Source organism: Pongo abelii, chromosome 3 (assembly GCF_028885655.2).
Source record: "Pongo abelii isolate AG06213 chromosome 3, NHGRI_mPonAbe1-v2.0_pri, whole genome shotgun sequence".
NCBI lineage: Eukaryota > Metazoa > Chordata > Mammalia > Primates > Hominidae > Pongo > Pongo abelii.
This window is the reverse complement of record NC_071988.2, coordinates 138,054,879-138,077,206: the sequence shown is the minus strand read 5'-3', so window position 1 is coordinate 138,077,206 and position 22,328 is coordinate 138,054,879. Positions and strand designations below refer to the sequence as shown.

Below are 22,328 nucleotides of genomic sequence, written 5' to 3'. Positions count from 1 at the left end.
AGTAGTAGCTCATGTGCTTGAAAAATATGAAGGCAATGATGATTTTCATGTTTGTGGATTTAGTTGACTTATTAATTGCCAGAGAAGTGCCAAAGTATGAAAATATCAGACTCAATTCAGTTGGCTAAGAATTTAGTATACAAAGTGAATGCTACAAATGTTTTAAAGCAGTATTTAAAATAACTTATCTCATGCAGTGAGAGAGCTGACTCTATTGTAAATTAAATGGACCAAGAAATGATTATGAGTATGACAAAGTTATAATTGAAACCAAGTCCGCAGTCCCTGTAAGTTTCCTACACTGAAGTAAAGGAAATAGAAGTAGGTCCTGAAGCAATGCATTGAGACATTTTTCTGTATGTGTTTGAGAACTTTCATTCCCCGGATGCCCTTGAACCTTTGGGTTGAAAGGAGCTGACCCCTGATAACCTCCAGAAGAGAACATCCTCCCAATATCTAGAGAACATTCAATATTTTACTTGAGAAAGTTACTTGGCAGGATAATAACTTTCTACTGGTTCCCTTCCATTTCCCCACTTATTGCCTCTAGAACAATAACTAGTTCAAGTTTCAGAATGATTTCAGTGACCATAATCCAGAAGAAAAAACATGACATTATCAAAAAATGTATAAGATCTAGCTAACATTCCAGGAAGAACCATGTGGACATGCTTGTGAATAAACCTTGAAAATACTACATTACAGAATGTGGACAATAAGGCTGGGTAAGTGAAATTTTGTTGATACCAGGACATTTTTGATTCAGGGAATATGATTTTATATAATTTTTATTTGCCATTATCATGACTGTTTAAAACTTGGATATAATAATGGCCTTTATTAAAAGAAACGAAGAGAGAACTGTTAGCAGAATGTAACCATCAGAAACAAGGCAAGCAGAATTACTGCGAGGATCAGTAAACTGACATTGTAGTTAGAAATCCTTGACTCACAAGGATTTATAGTGATGGCTGATAGACTATGGTGTTCCTAGGGATGAGAGAGATGCACAACCAACTGTGTTTTGTTTTTGTGTGTGTGTGTGTGTGTGTGTGTTTCACTTATATAGCCATAAAATACCAAGAGTGGGTAAGTCAATGTCTAATATTTATTGCTACAATGGAAAAATCACAATATCTAACTCAGTCTCCTCACCTGAGCCAAATCTCAGATCCAGAGTCAGTTGATTGAATAAAAGACTTATGCACATATCTTTTTGAACAAAGACCCTGAAATTCTGCAGAGTGTATTTGGTGGCTATTCCCCCAAAAGAGTAATGTATATTGGGGACAGCAGATGAAACAGAAACGTTTATGAGTAGCCAAGCTGAATGTAATACCAGGTGAACCAAAATGAAATCAATGTCTCCCATTAGAATAGGAGTATATGGATACAAGGTGGTAAATGCACACCAGGCCCAGGTCTATCTCAAATGTCCAAAGATTCTGGAAACCCATCTTGCGGTTATTTCTCCAGTTTCTATGTGAATAATTGGCATAGATTTACTTAACAGATGGTCGATTATTGCATTGGTTCTCTTTCATGTGCAGCAATGAAAGATTATGTTAGGAGAAGTCAAGTGGAAGCCTTTGAAACTTATTTTACAGCCAACATTGTAAATCAGAAACAGTGCCGCATCCCAAGTAGAATGGCATAGATTAATGCCACACCTAAAGGCTTAAGGAATGCAGAGAACCACACTTAATTCAATGGCTTTCATCATGTAAATGAGGAGATCATGAGAGATGATTGTATAGTCCCTACTGCAGCTGCTTCTCATTTTTCTACTTATCTCCACTACAGGATCTTGCAAGTTGGGGATTTCTATTTGCTTTTTCAGCTTTGCCGATAATCCCAGAATTCTGCCTGCCTTATTTCTGGTGGATAGGTGTTGCCAACAGTTCTTTCTTCTTTTATTGCAGGCCATCATTGTTTTACAGTTTCAAGCATATAATTTAGAATCTTTTATACATATTCTGACACTGTATTTTTTGATCTAGTCAATATGTTTCTTTTGATTTTCATCAAAATTGAAGATAAAGTAGTTTGCAGTCACCCAAGGCCTTTCCCCAGGACAAAGTAAACCCTTTCGTTCTCTATCAACATATAGAAGAAAGGGGATTTAACTATCTTGACATAATAGTGAAAAATGCACTGGTCTATTATAATGATGGAATTAGGTTAATGGGGCTTGAGAGTAAGAAGTAAATACTTTGGATGTCCTCTCCTGATAAGATGCATGTAAACAAGACAGTGAGAGATCATCTGTACAAATTTTCATAGATCTGCCACATCAAAAGTTTTAAGGGATCAATTTTTCTTGCATATGCTTGGGCATGTCTGTCCTCCAATTTGAATTAAAAGTTAATACACACTGTATTTCTTATCAAAACAAAGGAGCATAGAACTTGATAGGCTGCTTTAGAATGTGGAAACAGCAAATGTCACATTTAAAGTACTGCCTGGATTTTGGAAGGCTGGCACTTTCAAGTGGAACCTGTAGAAAGAGAGGGTAATGCTCTAGGTTTAGCCTGAAGTTGTTAGCTCTAACTTCTGGGTCATGTGACCTGGTCGAAGCCATATAGTGTTATCTGTGTCATAAGGATGATGCATGGAGTCTCTGACAATCCTCAATAAAGAAATCATAGCATAAAACCCTAGGTTATGCTATCTTCAAGAGAAAACTTTTTATAATTTAAAAAGCAGCTTCCACAATGCTGCTGATACCTCATGGAGATTGAATGCCTGACTGTAGGATGTCAGGTGACTTTGATTCTGTTGAAGCTGCTTGACATGAGTTGAGTGTTGTCAGATCCACCAAACCCAAATGTTGGATGAGGATAGTTCAAATACTTTATGTGATGGAGATGGCATATTCAGGGTTGGTTCTGAGCAGGCCCAGAAAGAGCAAGTAAAAGAAGTAGCGGGAGATGGTGGTGTGGAATTGGCACCCCTAGTGTCAATAGGAACAGTCAGTATTGTTGAGTTAATTGTCATTTACCTTCCTTGCTTCAGTTCCTCTCTTCCTGTTTGTATCAGTAGAATTTGAGTGATTTTCTATGAAGAACTGATAGTGAAGGATGTGCTAGGTATATTGGTGCCTGTGATGATTAATATATTGTCAACTTGACAATACAGTAGTGCCCAGATATCTCGTCACACATTATTCTGATGCTTCTATGAAGGTGTTTTCTGAATGAGATTAACACTTAAATTGGTGGACTTTGAGTAAAGTTGATTACCGTCTATAATGAGGGTGAGCCCCATCTGATCAGTTGAAAGTCTTAATAGAACAGACTGACCTCCCCTGAGAAAGAGGAAATTCTGCCAGCAGATTATTTTCAGACTTGAACTGCAACTCTTCCCAGGATCTCCAGTCTGCCAGCCTACCTTGAACATTTTGGATTTACCAAGCCTCCACAATCATGTTACTAGTTTCTGAAATAATAATCTCTCTCTCTCTCTCTGTCTCTCTGTCTCTCTTTCTCCTTTCTCCCTCTTTCTCTGTTCTGTTGCTCTGGAGAACTCTGATCAATATAGTACCTTGCTACAGCTCCTCTTAGGGTAGTCCTAAAAGGCATTGATGAAGAGATATATTGCCATGAACTGAACTCCATAAATTTAGATATAGGAAGAGTTTTTTCTCATAATAGCACATAATTTGGACTGATGATAAGGGGTCTGGAAAATGTGAGACTGGAAAACTGGAAACAAAAAAAATCTGGAGGAAAGGCAGGTAGATGGACTCTGGGGAACACCATTCATTCCCAGCTCATGCTCTCTCTCTCTCTCTTTTTTTTTTTTTTTGTTAAGACAGAGTCTTGCTCTGTCACCCCAGCTGGAGTGCAGTGGCGTGATCTCAGCTCACTGCAACCTCTGCCTCCCAGGCACAAGCGATTCTCTTGCTTCAGCCACCTAGTAGCTGGGATTACAGGTGCCTGTCACCACGTGTGGCTAATTGTATTTTTAGTAGAGATGGGGTTTCACCATTTTGGCCAGGCAACCTCTGCCTCCTTGAGTCAAGCAATTCTACTGACTCAGCCTCCCAAGTAGCTGGGATTACAGGTGTGCACCACAATGCCCAGCACAATTTTGTATTTTTAGTAGAGACGGGGTTTCACCATGTCTGCCAGGCTGGTCTTGAACTCCTGACCTCAAGTGATCCGCCTCAGCCTCCCAACGTGGTGAGAATACAGGCATGAGCCACCAGGCCCACAGCTTTTTTTCTTACATCACTGCCCACCAAGCAGCATCTGTTGCAGAGGAAGCACTGAACCAATAATCACGGACAGAGCCCGACCGAGTAATCAGTTGTTTAAACATCTTAATTGTATACATGTAGCTTGAGACACCAGACAAGCAAACTAGATGATCAGAAATCCTGGCCAAATGTAAAGCAAATCTAGAATGAGTGTTGAGGAGGGTGATGATAAATACCAATTTTGGTTTGGAGGTGAGCTATGGCAGTGAGAACTGTAGCTTATCTAACTACTCTTCATTTTTTTTTTCCTTTTACAAAGTTATTTTAGAAATTATAACCAGCCGTCACCTGGAAGAATCAGTGTCCTTAAAGTCAACATGAAGTATCACCAATAGATCTTAGTGGTTCAAGGGGTAGATTGCAGCAGACACTATCAGTGCCTTATCTACACTACTTTGTACCTAATTTTTTCAACCATATTATGGACTTCTTATTGTAAACACTAGTGACTATTAGCCGGTGGGCTTTGCTCAGCCCATGCATGAGATAGGTCTGGAGTATCAGAGTATTAATATTCTCAGAAGAAGCCCTCAATGATGAACCCCAGCCTCTTCATGCTTAAGGTGGGGAAAGTCACAGGGTTTGTCTAATCAGTCCCAGATGTCCTTGGCATGAGTAAGCCTTACTTGACATAATGATAACTTGCTCTTCCATGCAACCTGTCTTAGCGTTCTTCCCTGCCCTGTCTCACTTGTAGACTCTACTTTTAGATCTTTCAAATATCACTTTCAAAGTAAACTACGTTTATTTAAATCTTATTTTAGGGCATGTTTCTGGGAGATCTCCTCTCATAATGGAAATTTTTTGGTCATATCTATCTGAGAGAATGGGGTAAATTTTGAAAGACAGCTTATACTTTCAGTACTCCATATGTTAATACAAAATTTAAATTTTAAAATTTATCTGTATTTAAATAACAAAATTTCCATGGATTACATTGTAATCAGTACAGATTCTTTATACAATTAATTATATTCAATGTAAGAAAATGCACTTTGAAAAATATAACCAGTAGATTCATGTCATTTTCTGTCTAAAGATTATAATTTTTTTTTCCAATTTAGTTGAAATCCCACTACCTGGGATTTTCTTATAAATCTACAACATTTTCTGTGTATTCTATAGAGTATGCATCACCATCTCAATTGTAGCTATGAATAGCATAAAAAATCATAAGTAAAACATAATACTAAAAGTATAACTATTGATCAATGAAATTGATAAGCCTCGAGCCCTGCTAATGAAGAAAAAGAGTAAAGACACAAATTATTAATATCAGAATTGAAGAAAGGGCTAACGAAACTGACCCTCATTGACATTAAAAGGATAATAAAGAAATATTATGAGCAGCTCTCTGCCTTACAATTTGATAGCTTAGATGAAATAAATTTTTGAAAGACAAAATCTACCAAAACTCACACAATGACATAGAGATCCTCTGAATAAACGAACCTATATATATTTTAAAGAAACTGAATCATTAATTAATAACCTTTTAAAACAGAAAGTACAAGTGCCAGAATTGTTCACTTGGGAATTCTATCAATCATTAATGAAATAAATTATAATAATTTTCTACAATCTTCTCCATAGAATAGAAGCAGAGACAACACTTCGTAATTATTTCTGTAAGGCCAGTATTACTATAATTCCAAACCCAGACAAAGACATTACAAGAATAGAAAACTACAGACCATATTTCTCATGAACATAAGTGCAAAAATCTTCAAAAATTTATTAGCAAATCAAAGTTATCAGTGCATTAAAGATTATACACTAAGACCAAATGAGATTTATTCCAGAGATGCAAAACTTGTTCAATATTTGAAAATCAATTAATGTAATCCATCATATCAACAGGCCAAGAGGAAAAATCATATGATTGTACCAATAGATGCAGAAAAATTATTTCACTCATCCATGATAAATGCTGTCAGTAAATTAGGACTAGAGGAAGTATTCCTCAAATCGATGAATAATATCATCTACCAAAAAAGTAGAGCTAACAGCATACATCTATTCAACATTGTACTGAAGTTCTGCCTAATGCAATAAGAAAAGAGTAAATAAAAGTTAAGTATTGTATACAGTTTAGGAAAGAAAAATAAAGCTGGCTTTGCTTGCAGATGACATGACAGTCTATATAAAAAATCCTGACGAATGCACAACAATAAAACTGCTTGAACTAAGAAATTATAGCAAGGTTATAGGATGCAAGGTTAATACACAAAGTCAATTGCTTTCTTACATTTTAGTAATGAGCAATTAAAATTTTCTTAAGACATTTTTTTCCAAGTGGTGTTAGACTCGCAGAAAAAATCAGAAGGAAATACAGAGATTTCCCATATAGCCCTGTCCCCACACATGCATAGCTTACTCTATTGTCATTATCCCCACTAGGATGGTACATCTTCTACAACTGATGTGTCTGCATTAACACATCATAATCACCCCATGTCCATAGTTGAATTTAGAGTTTACTCTTGATTTTATACATTCTATGGGTGTGGATACCAGCATTTGGTGGTGTTAGTGTTCTAGGTTTTGGTACCTACCATTCTAATGGATGTGTAGTGTTATCTCAAAGTTGTTTAAATTTTCATTTTCTGATGACATAGGGTATAAAGCATGTTTTTATAAGCTTACTAATCATCTGTATGTCTTTTTGGGTGAGGTGTCTCTTAAGATCTTTGGCCCAGTTTTAATCAGGTAGCTTGTTTTCTTATTTTGAGTTAAGAGTTCATTGTATATGAATATCTTATCAGATGTGTGTTTTGCAAATACTTTCTTCCAGTCTGTGGCTTGTCTTCTTATTCTCATGACATGGTCATGCACAGAGCATAAATTTCAGATGTTTATAATAAAGTGCAGTTTATCATTTTTTTTTCATAGATTGTGCTTCTGGTGTTGTAGCTAGAAATTTATCACCATACTAAGGGTCATCTATGTTTTCTCTTATGTTAGCTTCTAGAAGTTTTATAGTTTTGCATTTTACATTTAGTTTGTAATCCATTTTGGGTTAATTTTATAATGAGTGTAATGTCTATGTCTAGATTAATTTTGTTTAGCATATGGATATCCAGTTGCTCCAGCATTATTTGTTGAAAATATTATATTTGTTTTACTGTACTTCCTTTGCTCTTTTGTTAAAGATCAGTTGGTCTATTTCTGTGCTTTCTATCTGTTTTGAGAATCTATTTATCTATTAATTTGTCAATATCACACTATCTTCATGACTGCAGATTTATAATAAGTTTAACGTTGAGTAATGTCAATCCTCCAACTTTGTTCTTGTCCTTCAATGTTGTGTTGGCTATTCTGGGTATTTTGCCCTTCAGTAAACTTTAGAATTAATTTATTGACATCCACAAAATAACTGTTTGGGGTTTTGATTGAGATTACATTGAATCTGTAGATCAAGATGGGAAGAACTGATGTCTTGACAATTTGAGTCTTTTTATCCAAGAACATATAATGTATTTTTAAATATTTAGTTTGCCTTTGATTACACTCATCAGAGTTAGTGGTTATCTTCATATATGTGTTATACATATTTTGTCAGATTTATACCTAAGTATTTTATTTTGGGGGCTGCTAATTTTAAATAGTGTTGTGTGTGTAATTCAAATTCCACTTACATATTGCCAGTATATATAAAAGTGGTTGACTTTTTAATTTTAACCTTTTATCCTGAAATCTTATTATAATTATTATTATTTCTAGGATAATTTTTTGTTGATTCTTTAGGATTTTCTACGTAGACAACTATGTTATCTGTGGACAAAGATGTTTTATTTCATCCTTTTTACTCTGTATACCTTATATTTTTCTTTTCCTGTCTTATTGTATTAGTAAGAAATTTCAATGATCTTTTAAAAAAGTGGCCGGGGGGATGTTTTTTTTTGTACCTGATCTTAGTGAGAAAACATTAATTTCTTACTATCTTGGTCCATTCAGGCTTCTAGAACAAAATGCCATAAAATTCTATAGCAAAATGCCATAACAGGTAGCTAATGAACAACAGAAATTTATTTCCCATGCTTCTGGAAGTGGTAAGCCTAAGATGAAAACATCAGCAGATTTTGTGTTTGGTGATGGACCACTTTCTAATTCATAGATGGTACCTTCTCACTGTGTCCTCACATGGTAGAAGGGGCGAGAGGACTCCCTTGGGCTTCTTTTATAAGGGAACTAATCCTATTTATGAAGACTCAGCCCTCATGACCTGATCACTTTCCAAAGGCCCTACCTCCCAATATCGTTACCTCAGGAATTAGGATTTCAACATACAAATTTTTGGAGGTCATGAGTATTTGGTCCATTGTACTCAGCTTTAAGTATGATGTTAGCTGTAGAATTATTTTTGGAGATACTCTTTGTCAAGTTTTCAAACTTCCCCTCCATTTCTAGTTTCCTGAGTGTTTTCACCATAAATGATTGTCAGATTTTGTGAAATACTTTTTCTGCATCTATTGACATGATCAGAATAATGAAAATTTAAAATTTAAACATAACACCATTTACATTAGGACCAACACATAATATAATAGGTATAAGTCTAACAAAATGTGTACCAGTTTTCAATGAGGAAAACTACAAAACTCTCATGAAAGAATCAAAGAATACCTAAATTAATAAAAAGATATTGCATACACATAGATAGTAAGATTCAATATAGTTAATAAGTTAGTTATTTCCATCCTGACCCATGAATTCCAGGAATCCCTACTCATAATTCCAGCACATTAGTTTGCAGACATTGATAAACTGATCCTACAATTTATATGGAAGCAAAAGTCTAAAAATAGCGAAGATGATAGTGAAGAAGAGCAAAGTTTGAGGACTAAAGCTACTGTACTTCAGTTTTGTTATAAAACTATTGTAATTAAGACTGTGTTGTATTGGCAAAAAAAAAAATAAGTAAACAAATAGACCAATGGAATAGAATAGATAGCCACAAAATAAACTCAAATAAATATAGTCAACCAATCTTTGACAAAGAAGCAAAAGCGATCAATAATGAAAAACTAATCTTTTTATCAAATGATGCTGAAACAACTGGACATCCACATGCAAAAAAAAAAAATGAATCTAAACATTGACCTTACAACTTTCATTACAATTACCTCAAAGTAGCCTGGGCACGGTGGCTCACGCCTATAATCCCAGCACTTTGGGAGGCCGAGACAGGAGGATCGCCTGAGGTCAGGAGTTGGAGACCAGCCTGGCCAACACGGTGAAACCCTGTCTCTACTAAAAATACAAAAATTTGCTGGGCATTGTGGTGCACACCTGTGATCCCAGCTACTCGGGAGGCTGAGGCAGTAGAATTGCTTGAATCCGAGAGGCAGAGGTTGCAGTGAACGGAGATTGTGACATTGCACTCCAGCCTGAGCGACAAGAGCAAAACTCCATCTCACATAATAATAATAATAAAAATAATGTATCTAATTTGGCTCAATAATTGTAACAAATACACAACACTAAAATTTCTCAAAAATAGTATATTAATTTTAAAATGTGACAAAAAAACTTTTGGGACTGATGACTATGCCAATTTTCATGATTGTGTTAATGGCTTCGCAGGTGTATACCTCTATCAAAATTTAGTGACAAAAAGAAATGAGCCTTCAAGCTACAAAAATACACAAAGTAACCTTAAATTCATATTAATAAGTGAAAGAAGCCAATCTGAGAAGGTACTTAGCGTACCATTCCAAGGCTACATAATGTATGACATTCTGGGAAAGGTGAAGTTATAGACAATAAAAATATCCATAGTTGCCAGCGGTTGAGAGGGTGAGAGAGGGGGATGAATAGGTTAAGTCAGGGAGTTTTAAGAGCAATAACACACTATGTACTGTGTATAACACGGCAATAAAAATTTGAATTTTTGATGATACTGTTATGGTGGCTATGTGATATTATGCATTTGGCAAAAACCCATAGATGTGTTACAACACAAAGAGTGAACCGTAATGGAAACTATAGATATTAGTTATAACATCTGTAGTGTCAGTATTGTTTTTTTGGTTTTTTTTTTGTTTTTTTTTTCTGCCGGAGTCTGGCTCTGTCACCCAGGCTGGAGTGCAGTGACATGATTTTGGCTCACTGCAACTTCCGCCTCCCAGTTCAAGCAATTCTCCTGCCTCAGCCTCCCAAGTAGTTGGGACTATAGGTATGCACCACCACACCTGGCTAATTTTTGTAGTTTTAGTAGAGACAGGGTTTCACCATGTTGGTCAGGCTGGTCTCGAACTCCAGACCTCAGGTGATCTGCCCATCTCAGCTTCCCAAAGTGCTGGGATTACAGGTGTGAGCTACTGCGCCCACCCGTCCACTATTGTTTCAATTGTAACAAATGTGTCACACCAATGCAAGATATCAATGATAGGGAAAACTAAGGGCAGTAGGACAGAAAGTATACGGAACTCTTTCTACTTTCTGCTCAATTTTTCTTTAACCCCGAAACTGATATGAAAAGAAAAAAGTTTATTGATTTTTTTAAAGAAAAGTAGATATGAAAGAGTAATCAAAACTAACCTTAGTTTTGTTTATTTTTCTTGTTGCTCTTTTTTGAAGGAGTCAAAAACAGGCATTTTGTTTTTTCATTATAAATCACAAAATTTATTATTTCCATAACTTATTTTGTCAACTTAGTTATAGAACACTTAATTTCAAACATTGCAGAAAATAATAAACTTTGTTCATAAATACTGTTTATTATTTCATTTTTAAGTTAGTAAAATGAAATAATATGTTAGGCTGTGCTCTTGGCAAATTACTGCAATGGGCAGTTGGTTTTTTATTATCTATTACACAGAACTACAAGGACGGTGACAGTGTGTTTGGTAGGGATGCTTATTCATCTGTGATAGAGTAATTTTTGAGCTGCTTGGCCAGAGCACATCCTAAATCTTCCTCTCTTCCCCTGCCTCTGCAAAAACATCTGCCTAAAACAATGTGTGCGTGTGTGTGTGTGTGTGTGTGTGTAGTTAGGAAGATACTTTCCATCTTGTGTCTTCCCAAAGGCAAAATCATATGAGTGTAAAGTGGGCTATTTAAAATAACTTTGAGGGTTATTTTTAAAGTGTATTCCTCTTTTTGCTTAAAATGTAAAATCTTATTTGGCACTTATTTTGCTTTGCTAGCATATGTTTCTAATGATTAACTTAGAAAAAGTAATTTCTCTTTGAAACAGCTTGTAATGGTAACAATTGGTATACTAGCATGGTTATTCATCTAAATAGTGTATTTTATAGACAGAAGAAACCTTCAGTAAATAATACAATTTCGTACTACATACTTTAAAAAGATAAACTTATCTTGTGCTTATTCTAAAGTAAAACATAATTTTTTATGTTTAATAAATGCTGTTTTTGAGAAATACTAATTTGCACAAATTTAACAACTTAGTAAATTAATTTCATTTAAAAATATACTGAGAATCTTATTTTGTTATGCAAAAGTGTGCTCCTGTAAGTTGAATATTATTTGTACCTTCAATTTGTTCTGTTTGACTTTTCTTTCTGCATTAATCTTTCTTAAGTAGTAATTACTGAAGCAGTAGACATATACATATAATCTAGTATTTGGAATACATGTAGTAGCTTGATAAGTGATAACTACAAGAGTTATTTACAGTGTTTTTTCTCTTTTCCCCATGAATCTAAGTTTATTTTTCTTTTATCTGGTGCTTTCCCTGACAGATTTTCAAGGTTACAAAATTGGCTGCTTGAAGTCAGATGTATAGCAAAGGCCATTTGTCATGTTCACTTTCACATTAATAGGCCTTATCAAAGAAGAAAATCTGCTCAAACCTCTTAGAAAATTTCAAATGAATTAATTATGTAAGAATTGCTGGAAATCAGATTAAGCATGGGAAATTTCCCTATAAAAAGTTCTGACTCAAGTTGTTTAAATTGTTTTTCTAATCTTCTAACTTGCCTACCTCTGTTTTTTGCATATAATCTGATCATATCCAGATAATATAATTACATGAACATCAAAGAGAGCCAAACATGCTAGCAGAATGATGTTTTAATTAACTTTTTATCAGAGAAGAGTCAACTGCTTTCCAACAGTGGCATCCTTAGGTTTTCAGATAATTTCCCAAATTCATTTCCATGAAATTAATGACAATAGATAAGTTTAATGCTCTCCAAATTTTGTAATTTTAAAAATATTGGAAGTTAATTTCACCAAAATATTTTATTTTTGAGTCATCAAAAAGAGTAACCTATAGCACCTAGGCATGTTTGTCTTGGATCAAGGAAAATCAGGGGAAATCAGGAGTTGATTCAAACAGCTATCAGATGTAGGAAACCTCTCCTGGTAATGAATATCAAGGCAAATTTTAATTCATATTTAAAGTTAGTACTTAAGATAGTTTGTATCTTGAGCCATAATGAAATTAATTTAATTTTCTACAACTTATCATAAGAATGATGGAGAGTGACAGAAAATAAAAATCCAAAGAGTGAGAGAAAATATTCTCTGTTAATCACATATAATCAGATTATATGTGTTATATGTGTATGAAGTTTCTTTTACTTCTCTCTATTAAAATGCAAATCTGGATTAATAGGGAAATGACTTCTTACAAATTTTAGTGTCCTTATTAAATCTGATAGACATTGATAACAAGTCGAATCCCAAGATTTTTGTTTCACTTTTACATCAGTGGTATCAATTTTTGTATTAATGCAAGAATATGTATCCTTAAAAGGCAGATACTTGTGTCTTAATAGGATTGCACTGAGCATGAGTTTCTGTAGTTAATGCACATTTACTTAAAACTTTAAAAATTAGGTTTTTGTCATCATTTTGAACTAGTAAAATTCAAATCTTGAATTTTCCACTAAATCTTTTCTTCTACTTTATTTCTTATTTCTGTTGCACCGTTATCCTCCATTCTGTGTACAGCCATAACATTTCGAGTTATCATTGACTTTCTTTGCTATACAGTCAATTATAAAGTCCCATACATTTAAGTTTTTCTTGCAAGATTATTTTTTATTTCCAAACCAACATTTATCTTCCTTCAACTGTCCAAAATCCCTTGTCAAATGTTGTGAAAACTTAGAGAAACTTTTGATATTGAACTGTGTGTGCTTAAAATGTTAATATTCAAGATAAATATCTTTGATAATACTAAGTAAATACTATGTAATAAAGCAAATTTGGTATTTTCCTTAAGTTTTGGTGTATTACATGTGGATAAAATAAAAAAGCACACATTGATGCTAAATATGTATTATTTTCATACAATGATCCAAATGCTTTCTACAAATTAGCTTAACTTACATGAAATCCTATAAAATTTAAATGATTATTATCACAATTTTATAGATAAAGAACCTGAAATATAAACATAATATTACATTTCTAGATCCTATATAAAATATTCTGTATTTTCATAAACAAATATATTGCTGTAGTTAACGTTGTTTCTGTTACTCATAGCCACACATCATCAAGTAAAGTTTTCAATCTGTAGCAGCATTTAATAGCTTTCATATTTTGCTGTGATGAACAACATATTTTCTCATAGATACAATCATAGCATATAGCCACCAATGTGGCTGAATAATTTTATGATCAGTATATATGTATGTGTGTGTAAAAAAATAGTGAAATGAACAGAATATATGTAACTTTAGTAAAGCCTATAAATATATTTGAGATTATACTAAAATCTCTAAAGTCTAAGTGCATATTCTTTTGTGATATAAATTGCTGAATATTACATTGATACATTAAAAATTTCAGGCACAACTAAATTAGCTGAATCTCATTATTAAATATTTCAGGAAGAATTTATATTGAACTTTGCTTTTCTTTGAAATAAGGTAAATAATTCCTCATAACATATATAAAGCATTTGGACCATCATGTGGAAACAGTAAATATTAAAGGTATAACAGTTCCCATTTATTCACTCATTCTTTTCTCAGAAAGATTGACCTTCCTTTCTTTCATCGTGTGATACAGCCTTCTCCAGTGGGAAGAGTATGCCTCCTTCCAGAATTAGTGCTGGGCTTCACCAGGTAACTTGATTTAGCCAATGGCATGTGAGCAGAAGTGATAAATACAACAGCTTTTAGAGCCATAGCTGGTTTTTGCCTGCTCTCTGGTTTTTCATCTTGTTACCTTTGTAACCACTGATCCTTCAGTTAGGGCCTAAGAGAGAAGAAGACACATAGATAAGCTAAATAAACGTAGAAGCAAAGAACTGCAGCTTACTCTTAGCTGCCAAAAGGTGACATAAGTGAAAAATATCATTATTATTGTAAAGCCACTGAGAAATTTTGGAAGTTTTGTTTTTCACCCTTGCCTGGGGAAGATTACAAATGCTCTTCGCTATTTTATGTGTTGTCTCAAAATTGTTGGGACATTTCTCATGTGGCAGCCCTTAAGAGTGAAATAATCCTGTAAATTTGATTACTTAAATAATTAAACTAAAATCATAGCAGTATGCAATCTGGAAAAGAGGCCATGCTGTAAGGAAACTTTGGCCAAGGGCCAAAGATATGGCTGCTTAGAAAGGGGTAACATAGAAAGCCTGAGGTTGCTGTCCTTATAAAGACCTGCTGGCGAAGTTGCTTTTTGTCTGGCATCTGGGAACCTGGATTTTGGGATAGTTCCTACTATTCTCAGAACTATAAAGAGTGGCTCACCCTGCCTAAAATACTTGTAAAAACAATATGGCTTATGCTGAACATCTAATTTCCTTCTGCAAGTCTGATATTTCATATGTGCTAGGAATAGGGTTTTACGTGACTAGACCCTAATAAAACTGTGGACATTGAGTCTCTACAACACATGGTGTCACAACATTTGTTGGAGGAATTAAGTATGCATTGTGTAACTCCAATAGGCAAATACTCTTTGCAAGCTGCACCTGTTTTCTTCCAGACTGTATCCTGTATCTATTCATGTTGCTGATTTTGCTTTGTATCTTTTCACCGTAATTAGTAATAGCCATGAGTATGACTATATTGTAAGTCCTATGAATCCTCTTTGTGAATTATCAAACCTGGGTGTGGTCTTAACAGTCCCCACCACAACAATCATATTAATTATATTGAAATACATTAATTAAATATAACAAAGAGCTGAAAGACTGGATAAATTTTTAAAAAACAAAATACATGCTTCCTACATAAGATATACTTAACATTTAACAACAAATTAAGAGCTAATTAATTTTATTAAGATGGAGTGATACACCATCTTAATAAAAATGTATTTTAAAAATTGTTTAAGAAAATAATTAAAAACCAAGTAAATAAAATAAACATGTAACTCAGAAAATGGGAGAGTTTTCAAAAATAAAGAGGTTTTTATTTATGTAAAAGAGGCATAACTTACCTAAAAGAAAGGTATTACTTACACTAAAGATACTAATAAATTAAGACAGATAAAAATGAATGCTTTGAGAAATAAATGGTACAGTATGTTCTTTGGAAATAAAAGAAAGTCTAAATTTTTCATCTATTATTGAACAAGAAAACAATACATAATTCATCAAATACAAATTGAAAGTATAAAGCACACAATTAAACATGTCATATACACTTTACAAAATGCAACATATTTCACATTTTATGTGTGTTTCTTAAGAGAGCTATTTTATTTTTCCATATATATCATTTATGCAATTATTACATGATTAATAGATAGGAAGGTTATAATAGCAAAATAAACTATTATATACACTTTATATATAAACTTATATATTATATATATATAGTTTATTTTGCTATTATTTTTAAAATTATGTGCAAATATATCTACCAAATCTGTTCCTGGAAGTGAGATTTCTGAGTCATAGGCTGTGAACATTTAAAGAACTGGTTTCTGGTGACTAGCTAATCCATTTATCATCAATGGGTATATGGGTATATCCCCAAGTAAAATGTATGGAGTACCTACTTATCTCATCTTTCTTTTCATCACATTCTATGTCTTTGCCTATCTCACTAGGAAAATGTGTTACTTTATTAAATATTTACTTTGCAATAATTCAAATATCCTTTTTTACTTGTTCTTTCTTAATTGGTGAGGTAATCTTCCATTCTACATTGTAATAATTCACTAAGCTGCATACTTATGACTTGTGTACATTTCCGTATGAACATTTGTGAAATTTATCCATGTTGTGAAAATAGCTATAGTTTATTTATTCCATTGCCCCCTGGCATTACACAATCTATTTCTCCATTCTGCTATTTAATAACAGTTTTAATCTTCACTAAAATGCCTTACTATGGATGTATTCTTTCTTCTCATATTTCTTCTTAAATATTTCAAAGAGTGCAATTAAATTTCTAAATAAAAAACTTATGTTAACTGCAATGGCCTGAATAATTGTGTCACCTTGGAATTTATATATTGAAATCCAAATCCCCAATGTGATCGTTTTAGAAGATGAAGTCTTTTGAAAGAAATTACTTGGTATGGTGGTGCCCTCATGAATGGCACTAGTGTCTCTATTAAAAAAAAATCCAGAGAATCCTTGAGCCCTCTTTCTGCCACAAGAGGATACAATAAATATACAATGAGAAGTCTGCAATCTATAGTCCAGAAGAGGACCCTCAGCAGAACCTGACCATGCTGGTGCCCTGATCTCAGACTTCTAGCCTCTAGAACTCAGAAATAAATTCCTATTGTTTATAAGCCATGTTGTCTATGGTGCTTTGTTATGGCAGCCAAAATTAAATGAGACAAAAACCGTTATTAAAAATAACACACTTTTATTTATTACATGTTTATTCTCTCAATTATTGACACAATTGAGTATCTCTTTTTTATATTGGGGGTTTGCCATAATCACTATGCTAATATTTTATGGGTGTGGGATAGGAGAAACAGTAGCGGCCAGTGGATAAATAGTCTTCTCCTAGTTTTTACAAAGGTGACTAACTTCAGGCTACACAGTAATGACAACAGAAGAACTTTTCCCAACTCCAAATGGAAGATTTCAACAAACATTCTGTAGACATGGAATAATAATTATGATAAATAAGAATAATAGCACAATTTTGGTTATAGCTTCAGGATAATGCTTCCCTGAGTACTATTAGATGATGGATATATATTCTGTCACTCAGTCAACTACAAAACAGGCAGGTGAGTTGGTGAGACAGATTTCCTCCCTATTTCGAAGAGATTGACGGGATATATATTACTTCTCATCCAAGAAAAATAAAAATGTCATCAGATCATCCACATCCTGTCTTATTAATTTGCACTATTCCACAGTGCACCCTGGTACACTAGTATGTGCACATGTGTGCACTCATGTGTGTGTGTGTATACACACACACATGTATATAGTTATCAATAAATGTTTCACTTCCAAAATTATTTAAAACATTTAGCTACTGACTGCATTCATCTGTTTTTCAAGATTACTTACTCCAATATTCTCACCACAGATACTATTCCAACACTTTGCATCATCTAATTTACTGACACCACCAGTTTTTAAACTTCACCACACCTATCATTTTCTTCCTTTCTTCTTTACCCAACATAAAGACAGAGCTTCATCATTTTCTTTCCCTGCCCTACATTTCTTATACTTGCTGGGAAAATCTCTCATCTCTAATTTTAATGATTAAAACCAATTAATTTCCTCTTCAGCAACTGTATGCAAGAAGAATTATACAATTGGAAAAAATTGAAACAGCTATGCTCACTCTTTTCATTTTATGTGAATGGAGATACTTATATATCTCATGCAATTTATAATTTCTACTAAGCAGTCCTCCTATTTTTCCCCTAGGTTATGAACTCTCAAATACTTCCAATATGAACGTTTTCTCTCATCAAACCTCTAACATCTCCTTGCCTCTTGCATCAAGCTGATACTCTGCCATCTATTTTACAGAAAAGGGAGTAACAGAAGAAAAAACTCACCTTTCTTCAAGAAATATTCCAACTGCTTTGCATCTGTGAACTTGCTCTGCCTTCACTCCTGTCACTGAAGATCCTTCACTGCACAGCTCTTTACCTCTACTCAACGTGAGTCTTAATGTCTCTTTAGTTAATTGTATAATGGCCATAATCCTCCCAGAAATTTATGTTGATACTTCGTCACAATGTTAAAAATAAATCATGGGTCTTGGTTATAACTTCAAGATAGTACTTGCCCAAGTTACTTATTAATTAGAAATGGAAAGATAGTAATATCAAAGAGCAGAAGTCACACACTACCTGAACTCAGCAAAACAAGTTAACCTCATCAGTAATGGGACAAATAGAAATCATGTGCTTCCTATCATTATGCTCAGAGAAGGATGAAATATTTCATCTGGTAACCCTGCCAAAAATGTTTAACTTGAATTTAATCATAAAGAAACATCATACAAATATGTAAATAGAGGAACATCCCACAAATATGAAGGACATCAAAGACAACAAAAATCCAAGGAATTGTCCCAGATTATGGGAGATTAAAGAAATTTAACAACTCAATGCAAGTTAAAATCCTGCCTTGGATCCAGGACCAGATTTTTGTCACTTATAGCAATGGAACAATAGGAAAAATTTAAGTAAGGTCATTAAATAAGATACTAGTACTGTATCAATGCTGATACTACAGTTTTTATACTTGGACTATAGTTAAATATAATCTTCATCTTTTTTTAAGAAAAAATATTGAACATAACAGGGTAGATTTAAAACACTGTAAGATGGTAACAGAAAATTCAACAGGTTTTTGACTTGTTTGCTACAGTATGTGGAGGTACTGACCTGAAAAATACAGAAATTCACCATTCTGAATTATCTTGTATTTTATTTCAAATCCATTTAATCAACCTTTCAAACATATGGTTTTAAATATCCATGTCTTATATAGAAAACTGCTTGAAACATTTCTGTGTTACTTGAATAACCATTATGTGTATATGCATAAACCAGGAAAGGTCTAATTGCTATTTGCATGGATTATTTATAGCTAAGTGGCCCATGAAAAAAATGAGAGTCCATAAAAATGCTATTGTGTGCTAAAACCAATCTGTCTTGCTCATTTTAATTGTGAATGAGAATATCAGTTTATAGATTTTAGAAGCATAGGCTTATAAATGTTTCTAACAAACAAGAACAAAGGTTATAGAAGCAATCTGTCAACTAAATGCTTTATAAACTTTCACACAGAATGCTTTATTTCCCCCAGAAAACTGGGTTTTCTGTTTCCAAAAGGCAGATCACTAAGATGCCTCTTTTATTCTGTGTAACTAACTTATTATCATTTTAACCAATATAGTTGTAGTATGTATCTATGTATTTATGTATGTATGTATGTATGCATGTATTGAGACAGAGTCTTGCTCTGTCACCCAGGCTGGAGTTCAGTGGCGTGATTTCAGCTGACTGCAATTTCCGCCACCTGGGTTTAAATGATTCTCCTGCCTCAGCCTCATGAGTAGCTGGGACTACAGGAGCATGCCACCATGCCTGGCTAATTTTTATATTTTTAGTGGAGATGGGGATTCCCGATGTTTGACAGACTGATCTGGAACACCTGACGTCAGGTGATCCGCACCCACCTCGGCCTCCCAAAGTGCTGGGATTACAGGCCTGAGCCACCATGCCTGGCCTGTTGTAGCATTTCAACAGATCTAACATGGTGACCGCCATGGAGTTGATTTGTTGTTGTTGTTTTCAATCATTTGTATGGCATATATATTCAGGGCATTTAAAAATAGAAGTTTCTAGGTTGGTGAGCACATGAAGGTTCTGGAAGGGTGGCATGCCCTGAGAGGGCATGAAAGCTCTGTGCCCCTTCCTGCATACCTTGCCCTGTGCATCTCTCCCATTTGACTGTTCCTGAGTTGTGTCCTTTATAATAAGTCATGACAAATCCAAGTGTCTTAACTCGTTTTCATAATGCTTTGGAACTTGCAATACATCTGAGAGAAATTCAACATGTCTGTCTGTATGAAATTGGTTGGTGCCAAATGATAAAGCTGAATTGCAAGGATAAATTTGATTCCTTAGAGAGGCTGAAAAAAATAAAGGGTTCAGACAGTCCCAGTGCTATCTGCCTGTTTAACTGCAGTTTGTCAGGAATCCACTGGTGATGTGGGAGGCACAGTTTGTCTTTAAAGAAGTTCACAAACTCTTCAAAAGGAAAAACAACCAAATTGAACAGTTCTCTGTGAAAAAGTCAGAGGGAGTTTGGAAACAAACCTTAACCAAACTGCCCTGTGTGCTGGCATCTACCGAAGTGTTATACTTATAGAAAGCCCTTCCAAACTGTTCTGTTCCCAACCTATAGAGGAATTAGTTAAATTTCACCAGTGGGTGGATAATTCATCTGTTGGATTAAAGTATTTGCTTCTTGGTGCCATACATAAATCTCTAGGAAACTCAGAAGATGTTGTTCAGTTATTTCAGTAAGCAATTAAAGATGAGTTGTGTCATCAGTATAACTTGTATGTTCAACTGTATGCTTGCTGTGAACTTGGCTATTTTCTATTGGTGAAAGCAGAGACCAGAGAGAAGCAGTACTCTACTTCTTAAGAAAAGTAGGATTGCTCTGGCTCCAACTTTGAAAACGGATTGCATTTTTACATCGATTCCAGTCTTTCTCAGAAAATTGGTTTCTCGGTGACAGATCTGATATTTCTGCTCTGTCACTCTCCACCCAGGTTCTGTTTTTTAAGACCAAAGCAGAGGACAAAGCTCTTGTAAAGATGAGCTTTTGTTCTGAAAATCACCTATGCTAAAGACACATTTTTCCAGTTAGGCTGACATATTAAATATCTCCTCTTTTAAACATATAACTAAAATGTAATAATAATAATAATAACTACCTGGGAAGACAGTTAAATGAACTTGTTCATTTTAATTTTGTGATTTATTAATTTTAAAACAAAATTAAACTAAGTATTCAAAAATAAAATACAGAAGCGACTAATCTCAGTCATTATTGATCTCAGCATATTCACACTTAAGGAGAACGGGAGGCAAGATAGCTATACATTCTTCGTTTTTATTTTTGTGTTTGTTTGTTTCAATGATAAAAACAGATGAGTCTATTCTTCTAGATACCAGAAATTGTCATAGCACCATAAACTGTAAGTTATTAAAGTTCTTAATTAATTGAACAGCTTTTACCTGTAACACACTCTAGTTGAGTCTCATTTTAATTTTCTTTATACTACCTTTCCTTTCAAATAGAAAGTAAATAATGTTCTCTTGGCAGCTGTTTTCCCTTGTTAACTAATTATGATTATATTTATCCAATATTTATTGGACTTTTACCACATATAAAGTACTGTGGTAGGCTCTGACGATACAATAGTAAATGAGATATGTCCCCATCTCCATAAATGAATATATGGATTTCTAGAAATGGTAACTAAGTAAGCAGGCTATCAGAATAAGAGACAAACAGAGGATAAAGTGAAAATATAATTCTGAGGATACTTTTGAACTCTGCATTGTAGTTATGTCCTTGTTTCATACAATATCCAGATATCCATGTTTATTTACTATTAAATGATGAAAAGAATAAAAAATATGTAACTCATGTGAAGACAGATGCCAAGGGCAAAAAACCAACCAAACCAAACAAACCTGGACTTTTAATTTTATTATTATTTTTTTGAATTGCTGCTTTCACTGATTTTTTAAATATAATTACAACAAAGGTAATCTTTGCTTATACAGAGGAGAATATTTAAGAGAAAAAAGATGATAAATTTGAAATCAAGAGCCAACTTATTAGAAAGTTCAGTGCATCTGTCTTGACATTTAATTAAATGTCTAATTTGAATATTAGATTTTTTAAAAAAGCATGCCCATTATTGAAAGCTCAATCGAAATTAGCTAAATTCTTTAGAATCTTTAGAGATGCTTAACATAATATAGTATTCCTATACTCAATGAGAATATTTCATAATTTTTGGCTTAAAAATTGAGCATAATCTATAGCCTAAAAATATAATGAAATGAAAGTAGGTAGAAGCTACCCACATTTGCAGTCTTGGCTGTGTCCTAGGCTCCTCTTGATGGGCATTGCTCATATCTGTAGCGTACAAATACTTTT

General features: G+C 33.9%; 1 long non-coding RNA gene and 1 pseudogene across 1 annotated transcript in view; both read left to right on the top strand.

Moving 5' to 3' along the window:
- LOC129059062 (uncharacterized) overlaps positions 1–19,751 on the top strand; it is a 99,103-nt gene extending 79,352 nt beyond the window's left edge. The window contains exon 3 of the long non-coding RNA XR_008524695.1: positions 18,159–19,751. This is a non-coding gene — a long non-coding RNA (uncharacterized LOC129059062). The remainder of the gene's footprint in view (positions 1–18,158) is intronic.
- Positions 19,752–20,127: 376 nt separating this feature from the next.
- Positions 20,128–20,797, top strand: LOC100440434 (tetratricopeptide repeat protein 39C-like; annotated as a pseudogene).
- The last annotated feature ends 1,531 nt before the right edge of the window (positions 20,798–22,328 follow it).